The sequence below is a fragment of the Musca domestica genome, unplaced genomic scaffold (assembly GCF_030504385.1).
Source record: "Musca domestica strain aabys unplaced genomic scaffold, Musca_domestica.polishedcontigs.V.1.1 11, whole genome shotgun sequence".
Taxonomy (NCBI): domain Eukaryota; kingdom Metazoa; phylum Arthropoda; class Insecta; order Diptera; family Muscidae; genus Musca; species Musca domestica.
Genome location: NW_026712133.1, coordinates 3,952,178 through 3,968,458, shown reverse-complemented (window position 1 = coordinate 3,968,458; position 16,281 = coordinate 3,952,178). Strand labels below are relative to the sequence as shown.

At 30.2% G+C, this 16,281-nt stretch overlaps 3 pseudogenes; 2 read left to right on the top strand and 1 right to left on the bottom strand.

The window, feature by feature from the left end:
• Positions 1-1,373: 1,373 nt before the first annotated feature.
• Positions 1,374-2,977, bottom strand: LOC131807048 (NADH-ubiquinone oxidoreductase chain 5-like; annotated as a pseudogene).
• A 1,592-nt stretch (positions 2,978-4,569) lies between these two features.
• LOC109614247 (NADH-ubiquinone oxidoreductase chain 6-like) lies at positions 4,570-5,094 on the top strand (annotated as a pseudogene).
• A 3-nt stretch (positions 5,095-5,097) lies between these two features.
• Positions 5,098-6,096, top strand: LOC131806140 (cytochrome b-like; annotated as a pseudogene).
• Positions 6,097-16,281: the final 10,185 nt, after the last annotated feature.

Here is a 16,281-nt window from a genome sequence, read left to right as displayed (position 1 = left end):
TCACCACCAAAACATGGAACTTGTATACGTTTTAATTCCACATTCATCGCCTCATCTTTGACGTCTCCGATTCTTCTTATAACATCTTGCATTCTTGTTTCAAACCTTTCTTCGATCTCCTCGAATTCAATGTCTATATCTTCCATGCCGAGCACAGTTGAGAGTTCAAGATGTAGCGACCTAATCTCGTGAAACTGTTTTTCCCATGAAGTCTTTAGGTACTCCAGAGCGTATTTTGTAACACCGGTTAATTCACCTTCAATTGTGTCAGACAGCTTGTTAATCTTTTTCCTAAATTGGAATAGGGTTGCGCTCTTTCGGTTTGTTTCAGCTTGACCAAGGGATTGTTTAGCAAGCGTTGCGTCCTCTTGCACTTTTGTGCTGACATTTATCTTCTCCTGTATTGTTTTCTGCATTTCTTCCTGCAACGCCGTTTGCACTTGTTGGATTGTATTTTTTACTTGTTCTTCCATGCTCTGCTGCATGTTCTTCTGCACAGCTTGTTGCAACTGTTTCTGCATCTCTTCTTGTAACGTCCTTAGTTGTTGCTCCGACATAATTTCTCGATTTTCAGTCCTTGCTTCCTCTACTTTTACCTCTGTCACTAGTTGTGAAGCAGCCAAGCCTTCTACTTGCATACCGGGTTCTTCTTTCTCTCGCTCCTCTTACAGATTTTCTATTGCCGTTTTTGGCCTTTCCATAATAGTCCTGGATCTGCTCCCATACCTTATCTTGGTAATAGGAATCATTGTTTTCACCATGAATTGCCAGCTTCTCGTGATTCACTCTTGCTTCTTCCCTTTTATTCTCCAGGGAACGCAAGGTTTCCTCTATAGCGACTTTCCGCACCATACGGGCTTGCACTTTCTCCCAAATCCCTATTACTTCTTTAAGGATTTGGCCTTGAGTCTTATACAAAATAACTCTTGACGTCATTTTGCTTTTATATTTTTTTCTGGTTTTTATTTTATTTTGCCCCTTAGGTCTTTTTTTAATGTTGTGCCCCATAGATCTTTTTTTAATATTGTGCCCCTTAGGTCTTTTTTTGATATTATTGATTTTTTATGGCCGCTTGGAATTTCTAATCGTTAAAAATGGATTAATATCTGGGCTGCCGCAGAGCTACAAGGCCGCTGAATTAATCTCCCTAACATCTTCAGTGTCATACTTTAAATATAAGCTATTTGAATAAAAACAATTATATATATATATATATATATATATATATATATATATATATATATATATATATATATATATATATATATATATATATATATATATATATTTATAAATACATTTTAAAATTATTTTTTTAATAAAGTTCTTGACCTCCAAAATATTCAGATCAACACTGATAAAAGATTTAATTCTTATCTTCCCTAAAATTAAAGCATAATTAATAATTCCATAAGTACAAATATAAGGTATAAATCATATTGATAGTAAAAAAAATATATAATTTCTTAAAGCCTTATTTATAAAAAATAAAGACACATTAGAAATTACATAAACTATTAAACCACCAACAATACATACAAATAAAGTCAATATCTTTAAATTTAAAGGTAAAATAATAACTTCCGGAGTAGGAAAAATTAATCAATTTAATAGACTTCCTCCTACAACTCTTAAAATTAATAAACTTATTATACCCTTTAATATAACTCAACATTCATCATTAAGTATATTTAAGAAGAAAAATTAGAATCTCCAGTTATTGAATAATAAACTAATCGAAAAGTATAACATACTGTTAAACCCGTTAAAAAAATATAAAAAAAGAAAATTAATAATATAAGAAAATGACACTATTTCTAAAATTAAATCCTTTGAATAAAATCGTCCTAAAAATGGCATACCACATAATGCTAAATTTGCAATATTAAAACAAGAAGAAGTTAATGGTATTATTATTCATAAACTTCCTATTAAACGAATACCTTGATTATTGTTTATATTATGAATAATTGATCCTGCACACATAAATAGTAAAGCCTTGTTAATAAATGGAAAGCATGAGATAATAAATGGAAAAAAACTAATTTATAATAACCTATAAAAATTCTCATTATTAGCCTAATTGTCTTAAAGTCTAATTGAATCAAATTCGTAATTAGCACCTAACCCAGCTATAAATATTGTTAAACCAGATAATAACAATAATATATTACCCATTCAACTTGTTCTTAAAACAATATTAAATCGAATTAATAAATACACCCCAGCTGTTACTCAAGTTTAAGAATGAACTAAAGCCGATACTGGAGTAGGAGCTGCTATTGCAGCTGGTAATCAAGAAGAAAATGGAATTTGTACACTTTTTATTATTGCAGCTAATATAACTAATATTCCAACAATTAATATTTCCCTATCAGACTGTATCACATCTAAATAAAAAATATAATTTCAACTTCCATAATTTAATATTCAAGCAATTGCTAATAATAAAGCTACATCTTTCGACCGATAAAGCAGCTAATATCCCAGCATTATATGACTTAATATTTTGAAAATAATTTACTAAACATTAAGAAATTAATCCTAATCCATCTCAACCTAATAAAATTCTAATTAAATTTGGGCTAATAATTAATATTTTTAATCGATTTTTAATATTTTTAATTTTAAATCGATTAATCTTATAATCTCTTTCTATATATTCCTTTCTATAATAAATAAATAAAGAAGAAATTATTAATACAAAATATATAAAAATTAATCTTATTCAATCTAATAAAATTGTTATTACAATTATTATAGGATTTATAGAAACAACTTCTCATTCAATAAAAATAAAATATTTCACGATTTAAAAAGATTTTTACCTTATCATTGACACCACAAATCAATATTTTTATTAAACTATTTAAATAATTATAATCATAACATAAAGGAAATCATTGTAAAAATAATAATAAATATTATCGAATTTTTCATCATCTAAAAGAATAGACTCCAGAAAATAACTTTCCATGTTGTCTATAAGCATATAAATATAATGTATAAGCAGCTCTAAAAAAGACAATACAGATAATATTAATATTGCTAATAAAGATTAACTAACACTTCTATTAATTAAATAAATTTCTCCTAATAAATTTAAGGTAGGAGGAGCTGCTATATTAGCAGAACTTAATAAAAATCATCATAAAGCTATTGAAGGCATAAAATTTAATAAACCCTTATTAATTAAAAAACTTCGTCTTCCTAATCGTTCATAAGAAATATTTGCTAAACAAAATAATCCAGAAGAACATAATACATGAGCAATCATTACAGTATTAGAACTACATATTCCTATATATGTTATAGTTATTAATCCAGCTAAAACAATTCCTATATGAACAACTGAAGAATAAGCAATTAAAGCCGTTAAATAAGTTGCACATTAACACGTTAAACTTACTAATACCCCTCCAACTAATCTAATTCTAATTCAAATAAAATTAAAATTAAGTCCTAACAACTGTAAAAAAGGAAACACTCGTAATAAACCATAATCTCCTAACTTTAATATATTTCCAGCCAAAATTATTGAACCAGAAACTGGAGCTTTAACATGAGTCTTAGGTAATCACAAATGAAATTAAAAAATTGGTATTTTTACTAAAAATGCTATAACTAAAGAAAAATATAAAAGTTTATAATTAAATATATAATTATTAATAAATAAGAATTTATAGTTTTTGTCACCCTATATAAATAAAAAATACCAATTAATATTGGTAAAGAAACGAACAATGTATAAAATAACAAATACACTCCAGCTTGTGAACATTCAGGTTGATAACCTCAACCTAAAATTAAAAATAAAGTAGGAAATATAAATAAACTTATTCTTCTAAAAGTTAGTACTAATATTATTAATAATAAAATTATATTAAATAAAAATAAATTTACATAATTATTAAATTCAAATACTGATTCTCTTGCTATTAATATTAAAGAAACAATTCATAATATTAATAAAATTAATCCATAAGAAATTATATCTGAACCAAATATACATATAAGAAATTGATATAAAACAATTGGAATATATATTTATTAAAATAAAAATAAAAGAAATTAAAAATAAAAAACTTTGAACCATTCAATATGAATATTTAATAAAATATAAAGGAAATAAAAATAAAACTATAAAAATAATTTTTAACATTGTAATACATCAAATCTTTAAAAATAATAAATTCCATGTGTACGAATCATTGAAACTAAAATTGAAAGATCTAAAGCACCTTCACATGCTCTAAAAGTTAAAAATATTATTCTTAAAAAAATTCCATAATTATATATATTTAAATATACAAATAATAAAAGAAATAATCTTAAAACATTATATTCTTATCTTAATAATACAGATAATAACTGCTTTCGATTAGAAACAAAAGTTAATACTTCTATAATAAATAAAATTCTAGGTAAACATCAATTTAAAATTATTAACATTAGTTTTAATGGTTTAATAAAAACATTGGTCTTGTAAACCAAAAATAAGATTGATTCTTTTAAAACTTCAAGAAAAAAGAAATTTCTTTATCATTAACCCCCAAAATTAATATTTTAATGAAACTATTTCTTGATATTATACAATGAATTTTAATAACTCTTCTAGTTATTTTTAATTTTATTATTATAAATATTAAACATCCATTAGCTATAGGATAAACCCTACTTATTCAGACTATTTTAGTTTCAATAATTTCATAATAATTTTCTTATATTTTATTTTTAGTATTTGTAGGAGGAATATTGGTTCTATTCATTTACGTAACTTCTTTAGCTTCAAATGAAATATTTACAATTTCTTCATAAATTTTAATTTCATCAATTTCTATTTTCTTTATTATAATTGTTTCATTATATTTTATTGACAAAAGAATTCTATTAAATTATTCTAAGATAGAAACTCAATCAATTTCTATTTTAAATTCATATATGAAAGAAAATTCTCTTTCTTTAAACAAATTATATAATTATCCAACTAATTTATTAACAATTTTATTAATAAATTATTTATTAATTACATTAATTGCTTTAGTAAAAATTACTAATTTATTTAAGGGACCGTTACGACCTATGTGTAATTAACTAATGAACAAACCTTTACGACTTAAACATCCAATTTTAACTATTGCAAATAATGCACTAGTAGACCTTCCTGCTCCAAGTAATATTTCATCATGGTGAAATTTTTATCACTATTAGGTTTATGTTTAATTATTCAAATTTTAACTGGATTATTTCTTGCTATACATTATACAGCAGATATTAATTTAGCATTTAATAGAGTAAATCATATTTGTCGAGATGTTAATTATGGTTGATTATTACGAACTTTCCATGCTTCATTTTTCTTTATTTGCATTTATCTACATGTAGGACGAGGAATATATTATGGATCATATTTTTATACACCAACTTGATTAGTAGGAGTAATTATTTTATTCCTAGTTATAGGAACAGCTTTTATAGGATATGTTCTTCCTTGTGGACAAATATCTTGTTGAGGAGCAACAGTTATTACTAATTTATTATCAGCTATTCCAATTGATTTAGTTCAATGAGTTTGCAGTAGACAATGCTACTTTAACCCGATTTTTTACTTTCCACTTTATTTTACATTTTATTGAATTAGCAATAACAATAAATCACTTATTATTTTTACATGAAACAGGTTTATATAATCCTATTGGATTAAATTCTAATATTGATAAAATTCCTTTCCATCCTTATTTTACTTATAAGGATATTGTTGGATTTATTATTATAACAATAATTTTAATTTTATTAGTATTAATTAATCCATATTTATTAGGAGATCCAGATAATTTTATCCCAGCTAATCCTTTAGTTACACCTGTTCATATTCAACCTGAATGATATTATATATATGCTATTCTTCGATCTATTCCAAATAAACTAGGTGGAGTTATTGCATTAGTTCTATCAATTGCAATTTTAGCAATTCTACCTTTCTATCACTTAAGAAAGTTTCGAGGAATCCAATTTTATCCAATTAATAAAATTATATTCTGAACAATAGTAGTTACAGTAATTTTATTAACATGAATTGGTGCTCGACCAGTTGAAGCCCCTTATGTATGTCAAATTTGAACAGTAGTTAGTTGGTCAAATTTGAACAGTAGTTTATTTCTCTTATTTCTTATTTAATCCTTTAGTGACAAAATGATGAGATAATTTATTAAATTAGTTAATGAGCTTGAAAACATAATATAGGAATTTAATTTTCTACTAAATAAAATTTCTTACTAAATAAAATTCACTATAGCAAATATAATGAAAAATCTTAAATTCTACAAAAAATAGTAACAAAATTTAATGAAAGAGGTAAAAATCTTTTTCAAGCTATATACATTAGTTTATCATTACTAGATTAAATAAATATAAAGGAAACAAATATCAATTTTAAATAAAAAGAAAATACATCACACCCTAAAAATATTACAGAAAATAATATTCTTATAAATAAAATACTTGCATACTATTGGAAATGTTTGCAATCGTTTCGTTCTGTATTTTCTCGAAGTACGAAACGAAACAAAACCGATATTAAGATAACGGGACTTGTTTCTTATTTTGTACTGTTTGTGTAGATGAGTGAAAACAAAAACAAAACTGAAATGTACTGTAGTGGATGACGCAACATTGGAAACGAAACAGTACAATACTCATTGCAAACGTTTTCAAACATTTTCCTGTATATTTACTCAATACACATAATGTACAAACTAATTAAAAGTTAGAATTATTTCTTTTTATAACGTTTGCAAACATTTCCTGGCGATTGGTTCGTAAACGATACAGCTCGGCAGCACACACCCGAAGTACATTAAGGCAATCGTATTGTTTGTGTACTTCTGGCATTGAAATGTTTGTGGTTTCGTTTTGTTTGGAGTACGAAACGATTAAAAAAAATTTAAAAGTTTGTGTCGTCTTGAGAGGGGTACGTTAATCGTTTCGTTTGTTTTCGTTCGCTGCTTGCATATTCAGCTAAAAAAATTAATGCAAATCCTCCTCTTCTATATTCAATATTAAACCCAGAAACTAATTCTGATTCAGCTAATGCAATTGTAAATCAAACTAATGCTATAGAGTAGTCACAATTTGGGAATTCTATTCAACTTGATTGATTTTCAAAAAAAATTTACGGAGGATTTTGTACCTCTAGTACTAAATAACATTGCTGTATAGTGCATGATATGACTTCGATAAGAACTATATTAAAAAATATTTATTGGAGCATTAATATACTGGACCGAATTTTACCAAATGAAAAATTCGGTTGAATATGAAAATATTATCCAATTTGGACTGATATTGCACATATAGTGGACAGTAACCGTAAAATCAGATGAAGACATATATAGAGTTACGAAAAAATCTGAACTGATATCGATAAAATTTGACAGATTCATTTTTTAATTGCATCTAATGTCCGGTATCAAATATCATTGTTGTGGAGTGGATATTACGCATATGAGGGATTTTACCATCAAATCGGATGAAACCAAATTTCAAGTTCACGCTTCTAGGCTGAATTCGGTCGGAAGTGCCACAATTTACTCCTTTAATAGAGGTATTTTTGGGCTATATCTGATATCTGGTACCAAATATCATTCTTGTAGAGGGCATATTACGTATGTGAGGGACGTAAAACATCAAATCGAACGAAATATCCGGAGCTATAGCTATATCTAAACCAAATTTGAAGCAGTTGTTTCTAGACTGAATTCAGTCGGAATTGCCAAAATTTGGGCTGATATTAGCCATTTGAAGCACAATAAACCTAATATCGGATAAAGATATATATGGGAGCTATATCTAAATCTGATCCGATCTGACAGATATATCTCTGAGATGTATCTGGTACCAAAGATCAATGTTGTGGAGTGCATATTACGAACGTGAGGGATGAAACAAATCGGATGAAACATAGATATGGAAACTATAGACATATCTGAACAGATGTTCACCAAATTTGAAGCACTTGCTTCTAGCTGTATTCGATCAGGTGTGTCAAAACTCAGTTATTTTGGGCTGATATAAGACATTTGGTACACAATAAACCTGAAATCGGTTAAAGATTTTTATGTTAGCTATGTCCAAATCTGAACCAATGTCGATAACATTTGACAGAGGCATTCTTGTGGAGTGCATGTAACGAACGTGAGGGACTTAAACTCCAAATCGGATTTGATGTACTTGCTTCTAGACTGAATTCGGTCGGATGTACCAAAATTCAAATCATTTGTATTTATATTGGCCATTTGGCGAAAAATTAACCCGAAATCATTGAAGATTGGCAATGTCTACATTTTAGCCCATTTCACCAATTTTGTCCTTGGGCCAAACAAAAGTTGTTTTGAAAATTTCATCTCAATCTGATAATAAATACCAACAGTATTTCGTTCACAAAAATACATGGACAGAAGGACTGACATGCATAAATCGACTCAGAAAGTGATTCTATGAAGATCGTCAAAAGTAACCATGGGTTTATCTCGCTTCCTTCTCCATGTTACAAACAAATGGGCAAAGACATATTACCCTTACCACTTTATGGTGTAGGGTATAAAAACGTAACATAAGGAACAAGCGGCGGCAGGCGAAGTTAGTAAATTTGTATGTAGTATACGTTGAATAATTGGTTTGATATTATTATAAAAGTGTATAAAAATGAAGAAGATGGCATTGCACGCATTTTGTCCCAGCCTTATTGCTCGTCGGGAGGGGTGGTTCTTGCCAATAAATCATTTCCTTCCAGCAATTACAAGTTCATTTTTATGCACGCATAAATTAATTTAGGAGAGTAATCCATAAAAAAGATAAAAAATATACAAACCCCTACAAACCAAAAAGTAAGTAAAGAAGAGACCTTTTCTCAGCACAGTCTGAAAACGTCATACATAGCTGGTAGCTGCACCATATGCCTAGTGTAGTACATGAAAAAACAAAATTATATGATAAACCCATTTTCGTTCACCTTATTTATTTTTCCTAACCCTTAATAATCAAACATCAAAATATTCTACCACATTTTCCAAAGAACAAAAATTTTATTCATAATTAAATTTGCCATTCATATAAATGTAAAAAATAAAATAAATAGGCAGAGCAATATAAGTTTACGGTAATTTGCATTAAGAATCGAAAGTAATAAACTTATATTCATATTCAAAAATAACTTAACTGGAAAATAGAAATTCAGGATAATAATTAAATATTAATATTATTGATCACCGAAGGTGTAGGGAAAAAATTTAAATAAATTATTAGCATCACCCATGGAGTAATAGGGCATTACGAAAAAAATTAATTTAATTAATAATTAGTCCTAGATAATTATAAAAAAGTATTCGAATGTGAAACACATTAACAATTCAAAAAAAAAAAAAAAAAATGATGTTCTGAAATAAATTCAGCAGAAATGATATGTGTGAAGGTGTGTTCGATTATTACATCAATCTGACCTTTCTTAAGTCAGCTGCTGGGTCAATGACCTGGACTGTTAAAAAAATAATATAAAGATGTACATACTGATCGCTTATCAAGAGGCACATAATTTAAATATAGCTTTTTGTCCTTCCCACTAATCAAACTAATACAATAAATAAACGATAGCAAAAATAGATTACTTTTATAAAAACTCAAAAAAGTGCAATTAGACTGCTGGCAGTAATATAGGAGCAATGCTTCTATAACTTTACATTCTCATTACGTGTTTAACAGAAGACTGTTAACTAACAAAACCTAGTGTGCTGTAATGAAATTTAACATCGACACATCAACCGGCATTTGGATAATCCCAAGAAATCACAATTACATTAAGAAAAACGCCATCTAAGAAATTGTTAATTCTTTATATTATTATAACCGACCAAATAATCAGCCATAATAAGGCTTTAAACTGATAACAGGGAACTTAAAATTATATTTTTGATTTTCATAACTAAATGAGCACCAAAAAATTGATTAAAATAAAAACTAACTAATCCAATGTAATGTACAATAGGAGATTACAAAATAACGTGATTGTTGATGGGACTCCCACGATTTCCATCCCTTTCGAACGGGATGAACGGCAACAACACTTAACTTACTCTAAATCTTGAGGAATTGACATCGGTATTCGGTATGATCGAGGTTAATTGTCTTAGAAATTAAATCTTATTTCTTCTTCTTGATAGAGATGAATACGTCCAACCACCACAACCACATATAGTTTCTTAGTTATTGTTTCACTTCCGAAATGTTTCTTGATATCTTGTTTAAACAAATAAAAAACTATATTCCAAGCAAATTTTAACATAGAATGTAGCAATTGAAGGAACATGTGATTTTTTTATAATAATAATACGAGATTTTTGTCTTAACCAATTGTAAGGAAGGGTGCCAATACTTCAATTACAAAATACACTGTGTCTAATTCCTGGTTCAAATAAACTTTCCCATATTCTGGGTTGCACAAAAAATTAACACCTGCTCGATTGAATGCGCAAGAATAAACTGACTACAGCAACCACCTTACGTCTTCTTTCTGTTTAAGCGACTTTTAGAGCAGAAAGGATGTTGTCATGCGAAATGCGCTGGGATTTTTTAAAAAATATTAGACGAGCACGAAAGGAACATTAGCAACAAAACAACTCACCAGTGACTGTGTCAAATATAAAGTTTAAAGATATAGATAGGAAACCAGTTATATTGTCCGGACTCAGACAAATCCTTTAACCAGCCTAGTAGCAGAAGGGAAACTTGTCGAACTTTAACGGGTTCATATACAATTTCAACAATTTCATTAGTTTGAATAATATCACCCAAAATTAATCTTGTAAGTCTCAATACGCAACAGCATAGGCGGTCTCTCTGGATCTCAACACCGATTGATAAAAATTTTAGTACTGACGGTTTCTAGAAAATGACCCTGACATTTTCTCTACCACCTCCATTTGTAACCTAGAAGAGAACCGTAGAATATAGGACTGAATACCAATACTTACAAATAAATTACAAAAAAAAAAAAAATAAATAAATAAAAAATGGCTTACACATAACTACCGCCTAAACAAAATCTTTTGGTATAAGTAGGAGTTCGTATGTAAAAAAACATGGCGAAAATAAAACGTGAATTTTTACCACAATAAGATAGTAGAAATTATAACAATTATAATAAGGGAAATTATAGCAATAATTTTACAAACTTAGCATTATCTTGCTACAAGTTTTATTTCCCTTCTGGAGTTACTGCCCTTCGATTTTTGTACAAATGGAATCAGAAAAATTTGCACATACAATTAAGCAATTAAAAAATAACCAAATTATTAAAAAAAAAACATTAAAATATGATACCACTCATGGGATTCGAACCTAGGTCCCACGGGTGGAGAATCGGCAATCCTCCCACTAGGCTATCGTCAGCACAGGATCCGACTAGACAAAATACGCAGAACAACCAGACAAGCCCAATGTTACTCCAATATAAACATATTACAAAGTTACAGTATTTCACTATTAGATGATACTAACAGAAGAAGAATAAGAATGAGAGAGGAAACGCAAAAATCCAATGAAGGGCAATGCAAAGTAACCTGAAGCAATGTAAAGTAACATGAAGCACCCCAGTAAAACAGAGGTGTCCTAGATGAAATCTTGCAAGTGCCAAAAAATAAAAATAGCATCTAAGTTCTAAAAGGCGTCTACATGTGCCACTACATGTATTGTTCCATTTTTTATTTATTACTAACTATATTTTTTGTCTTTACCGACATCACAATCAGTCTTAAGGTAAGAGTGCATGAAAAGCTTTATTGACTGGCTTAAGTTATCGGCTTGCTTCTCTCACCCTCTCGTTTTACTCTTCTGAAGTTCTAGAGTTTGCTTTGTGTAGATTTCCATTTATTTTATCTCTTAATAACTAAAGTTTATCAGGCCTCTGCAACTCCCTCACTTCGTGATCCATCTACGAAAGGTAAATGTCACATTCCAGTTGCTCCTCATACAGATATGTCCTTATTACGGTACTGTAATAAGGACGAGGTTTGTAAAACCTCGAAATATACATTTTAGACCCCACAAAGTATATATATTCTTAATCAGCATAAAATTCTATGTCGATTTAACAATGTCCGTCCGTCTGTGGAAATCACTCTAGCTTCCGAACGAAAGGGAGTAGGTTGATAAAATTTTACTCAAATGTGTATTATGTCTGCAGGACTTTTGGTATTGAAAATGGTCCACGTAGGTCCACGTCTTCGTATAGCCCCCATATAACGGTACCTCCCGATATGCGGTATTTTGATGATTTTAGCGTAATTATTTACCGGAATTGTTTCAAAATTAATATTTAAAGCTCGTAATACATACTAGAGCTTAAGACAGAAAATGGGCTATGTAGGTCCGCGTCTTCGTATAGCCCCATATACCTTCCAATATTCGGTATTTTGATGATTTTAGAGACATTATTTACCGGAACTATTTCAAATTTAGAGTTTGAAGTTCGTAATGAATACTACAGCCTATGACAGAAAATTGTCTGTGCAGGTCCACGTCTTCGTATAGCCGCCCCAATATAACGGTACCCCCGATATTCGGTATTTTCATGATTTTAGCGACATTATATACCGGAATTGTTTCAAATTTCGCATTTGAAGTTCGTAATGGATACTACAGCCTATGACAGAAAATTGTCTGTGCAGGTCCACGTCTTCGTATAGCCCCATATAACGGTACCTCCCTATATTCGGTATTTTGATGATTTTAGCTACATTATAAACAGATTTTTTTCAAGTTTCGCATTTGAATATTGAAATAGCTTTTGACGAAAGTTACCTATGCAGGTCCACGTCGTCGTATAGACCCTAATATACGGCTACATTCGGTATTTTTAAGATTCCAACAGAAATTTTAACGGTTTTTTTTTTGAAAATTGTTAAATTTGTACCAAATGGTGGAGGGTATTCAAAGTTCGGCCTGGCCGAGCTTACAGCTTTTTACTTGTTTTGGTTAATGTTGTGATATAAGTTTTGTTAGGTGCTTTTGGGACAATTGTACCAAAAGTAATGCCGTCTTGACGATTTGTCCCAATCTGGCATTTTATGTGTGCCGGATAAGTTGTCTGTTGGAGCTGATTTCCGGTTGGGTTGATTGGTAAAAATAGTTTTCTACCTTAATTGAAATGGGTTCTGTCTGCGTTATTGATTATCGAATTTACCTCCACGTTCCCATTGACTCACAAATGGATTCAGAAATTCAAAGTTTTTGTTTTTGGAAAAGTGTTGGCTTGTTTGTTCGGGATACCATAGTATTTGTTGTTGTAAAATGGTAAGGCATAATCCCTTTATTGTTGTTCTTATAAAAACAACGTTTGTTTATTAGTGGAGAACCCTACCCTAATTAAGGAAATATTACCACTAATTCTACAATATCTTCTTTTTCCTACCTCTAATTTAAAAAATCTTAATTTTGTCATTCCGTTTGTTACACCTCGAAATATACATTCTAGACCCCACAAAGTATACATATTCTTGATCAGCATAAAATTCTATATCGATTTAGCTATGTCCGTCCACCTGTCCGTCTGTGGAAATCACTCTAGCTTCCGAACGAAATGAAGTAAGTTGATAAAAATTTACTCAAATGTGTATTATGTTGATATTGAAAATGGGCCATGTAGGTCCACATCTTCGTGTAGCCCCATATAACGGTACCTCCCGATATACGGTATTTTGATGATTATAGCGACATTATTTACCGGAATTGTTTCAAATTTGGTATTCGAAGTTCGTAACGGATACTACAGCCTTAAACAGAAAATAGGCCATGTAGGTCCACATCTTCGTATGGCCCCTATATAACGGTACCTCCCGATATTCGGTATTTTGATGATTTTTGCGCCATTATTCACCGGAATTGTTTCAAATTTGGTATTTGAGATTCGTAATGGATGCTACAGCCTATGACAGAAAATTGTCTGTGCAGGTCCACGTCTTCGTATAGCCCCCATATAACGGTACCCCCGATATTCGGTATTTTAATGATTTTAGCTACATTATTTACCGGAACTATTTCATATTTGGTCTCGTTGGATTGCTGTTTACGTTGAACTATCTCTGTGAGAATCTTGAACTTCAACTTGGAATTCTTATACAATTTCATCAAGCTAAATTTGAGATCTTCCCAATCATGATTTTTATTGGCTTTCTGGAATAATCAGTACCAAGATGGAAGCGGTGATCGCTAGTGGTGATGCATAAAACGAAACTATTAACAAATTTAGAACTAACAAAAATAATATTTGCCATGTGACCTGATATTCCGCCTTCTCGGCCCTTCATTCGACAAAAGATCGTGACAAGAGATGTTTTAGAGTGGCTACACCATTTTCTGTCGGCTCACCTCCAAATATCTAGTGGAAACTAACAATTATAACATCCTCAAAACATTTATTACAACTACCTGTAGATTCTATCTCACGCTGATCTGTTGGGATATTGACTTGCGTTTTGGTGACATACACCAGCGAAGCTTAAACATTTTATTGGGCGCCATACTGTTAAGTGGACCGGCATTTGGTATGGGAAATGCTATCACTCGGACTAACGCATTCGTCTTTTTTCGGCTGTAAGTCCTAACCCTGACGTCCCATCCTAAGGCACGCAGCAGTAAATAAGAATAATAAACATACCTCAACACTAACACCAACCTAGATCACACGATATTTTTCCTTTCATAATCCGCCCACATCACATCACTCACCTCGTCTCTTATCCTCCATAATAAAAACACATAACACATAATCATTTTCGAACTAATAAAACTAATCAAATCTTATTTATTAAAACAAGAATTAAACCTAATACAAAACGAGTTATACGTCCAAAGAGGTTATGATATAAGTGGTATTTAAAAAAAGTAAAAAAGCTGTAAGATCGGCCGGGCCGATCTTTGAATACCCTCCACCATTTGGAACGATTTTAGTAATTTTCAAAACAAAAAAAAAAATCCGTTGAAAATTCTGTTGAAATCTTAAAAATACCGAAAGTAGCCGTCATATTAGGGTATATACGACGACGTGGACTTGCATAGGCAACCTTTGTCGTAAATCATTACAATATACAAATATGAAACTTGAATAGCTAAATACGAAACTAGCTAAAATCGACAAAATACCGAATACAGGGAGGGGCTATTGAGGCTATACGAAGACGTTTACCTGCACAAACAATTTTCACAAACAATTGTCATAGACTATAGAAATTCATTACGAATTTCAAACACCAAATTTGAAATAAATCCGCTGAATAATGTCGCTAAAATCCTCAAATTACGAATATCGGGTGTTGCCGTTATATGGGGGCTATAGGCTGTAGTACCTATTTCGAACTTCTAATACCAAATTTGAAACAATTCTGGTGAATAATGTCGCTAAAATCATTAGGGTACCGAATATCGGGAGGTGCCGTTACATGTAGGCTATACAAAGACGCGGACCTGCACAGACAATTTTCTGTCTTATGCATTACGAACTTCAAATACTAAATTTAAAATAGTTCGGGATAATAATGTCGCTAAAATAATCAAAATACCAAAAATCGGGGGTACCGTTATATGGGGGCTATATGAAGATGTGGACCTGCACAGACAATTTTCTGTCTTATGTTGTAGTTTCCTATACGAACTTCGAATACTAAATTTAAAATAGTTCCGGTAAATAATGCCGCTAAAATCAACAAAATACCGAATATCGGGAGGTACCGTTATATGGAGGCTATACGAAGACGCGGACCTACATGGCCCTTTTTCTGTCTTAAGCCCTAGTATCTATTACGAACTTTAAATATTAATTTTGAAACAATTCCGCTAAATAATTTTTTTATATTGTTTAATTTATCGAATCTTTCATATATTTAATGAAAATAACAATAAAGTTTCATATCCTATATACTAATATTTTATATAGGGAGGTTGTCAATACAATCACCCCATATTTTTTTCATGCTTTAATTATTAATTATTGTTTTATTTATGTATTTATTTTTTATGATATATATGTGTGTTATTTTGTGGGCTTGTGGATACAGTTATATCCGTGAATTAATTGAGTAGGTAGTTAAGATTAGTTTAGATACAGTTATATCTAAGTGAATCGCGACTACAGAAATAGTCTTACGGATATAATGTTGGTTTGTTTAGATACAGTTATATCTAATCATCCCGCGGACTACAGTAATAGTCTTATCGATTTCTTCACTAATCTTC